Raw genomic sequence first — 2,098 nt, 5'->3', positions numbered from 1 at the left:
AACCAGGGCCTCCCTCTGGGATGTAGTGGGCAGTACCAGGGTCCTACCGAGCTTCCTGTCCTTGCCACCACATCCCCTGGTGCATCAAGAAGGTGGCAAGAGCAACAGAAAAACTCAGGAGACGTGGGAACGCGATCATCTGTCACCTCCTGCCTACACCTGCTGCTGCAGAGTCAGCAAGGGGGGAAGTCGGCCCCCAGGACAACTGAAGGGCATGCCACTTGTCCTTGAGCTTGTCAGCAGGAGATGTCCATGGGTGGCTTTGATTTTTGTACAAAGGACTGCTTGGACGAAGCTGCCTTTCTCAGAGCTCATATCTCTTTCCTTTGATCCTTCTCAGCTGCCTTTACTGGGACCACACTCCATGAGGCTTGTTACATAAGACACCTGACTAGTTCAGGCCTCATGTTGTACTGAGACGGCAGGTCCATTCATCCGCACTCCCTGCTGGCCCTGGAAGTGTCTCAATGGCCAGACATTCGTGTCTTTTATCTGTGGATCTCTGACACTGTGCCTGGCCCACAGCCGTGCCAATTCGTGGGTGTTCAACGAAATAATGGAGACGTGGAGCCAGTTGACCTGGGCCCTGCCTGCATGCTTTCCATAGAGACGAGGCTGGAGAAAGCCGAGTGGGCGACCCTCAGGAGGCAGAAGGCTGGACATGAGGAGAAATGTTAGGGCAACTTTCTTCTCCCTCTCAGTCTTGTCCCCATGGTTCCCACACAGCAGGAACCGTGTCCCACCCCCCGACACACACACACACCCCAGGAGGCATGATCAGTGAACCTGACAAAAGAGCCTGTGTCCCCAATGGCCTGTGTACTGCAGCTGAGTCCCTCAACTCATAGTGACCAGAGGAAGCACCCTTTGTCCCAACCACGAAGGCTCTTTGCTTCTGTGAAGCTACATTTTAAAAAAGTTCCTCCATATTTTAAATGATGTCACATCCCAAGGGCTTGTGACAAAGAGGAAAAATTGTATACACAGAAGATGCTCAATGCCACACTACTGGCCGGGGGCAGGAAGCCCGCAGTGCTCTCGCTTCATGAGGGTCCGCTCTGCAGCCTCACCACTGTGCCTGATCACCCACCAGGTCCGCTCTGCAGCCTCACCACTGTGCCTGATCACCCACCAGGTCCGCTCTGCAGCCTCACCACTGTGCCTGATCACCCACCAGGTCCGCTCTGCAGCCTCACCACTGTGCCTGATCACCCACCAGGTCCGCTCTGCAGCCTCACCACTGTGCCTGATCACCCACCAGGTCCGCTCTGCAGCCTCACCACTGTGCCTGATCACCCACCAGGTCCGCTCTGCAGCCTCACCACTGTGCCTGATCACCCACCAGGTCCGCTCTGCAGCCTCACCACTGTGCCTGATCACCCACCAGGTCCGCTCTGCAGCCTCACCACTGTGCCTGATCACCCACCAGGTCCGCTCTGCAGCCTCACCACTGTGCCTGATCACCCACCAGGTCCGCTCTGCAGCCTCACCACTGTGCCTGATCACCCACCAGGTCCGCTCTGCAGCCTCACCACTGTGCCTGATCACCCACCAGGTCCGCTCTGCAGCCTCACCACTGTGCCTGATCACCCACCAGGTCCGCTCTGCAGCCTCACCACTGTGCCTGATCACCCACCAGGTCCGCTCTGCAGCCTCACCACTGTGCCTGATCACCCACCAGGTCCGCTCTGCAGCCTCACCACTGTGCCTGATCACCCACCAGGTCCGCTCTGCAGCCTCACCACTGTGCCTGATCACCCACCAGGTCCGCTCTGCAGCCTCACCACTGTGCCTGATCACCCACCAGGTCCGCTCTGCACACACACACACACCCCCCCCCGGAAGGCATGACCAGTGAACCTGACAAAAGAGCCTGTGTCCCCAGTGGCCTGTGTACTGCAGCTGAGTCCCTCAATTCATGGTGATCAGAGGAAGCGCCCTTTGTCCCAACCACGAAGGCTCTTTGCTTCTGTGCAGCTACATTTTTAAAAAGTTCCTCCATATTTTAGATGATGTCACATCCCAAGGGCTTGTGACAAAGAGGAAAAATTGTATAAACAGAAAATGCTCAATGCCACACTGCTGGCCGGACAGGAAG

Source organism: Myotis davidii, unplaced genomic scaffold (assembly GCF_000327345.1).
Source record: "Myotis davidii unplaced genomic scaffold, ASM32734v1 scaffold2131, whole genome shotgun sequence".
Lineage (NCBI taxonomy): Eukaryota > Metazoa > Chordata > Mammalia > Chiroptera > Vespertilionidae > Myotis > Myotis davidii.
Note: the sequence above shows the minus strand (reverse complement) of the source record.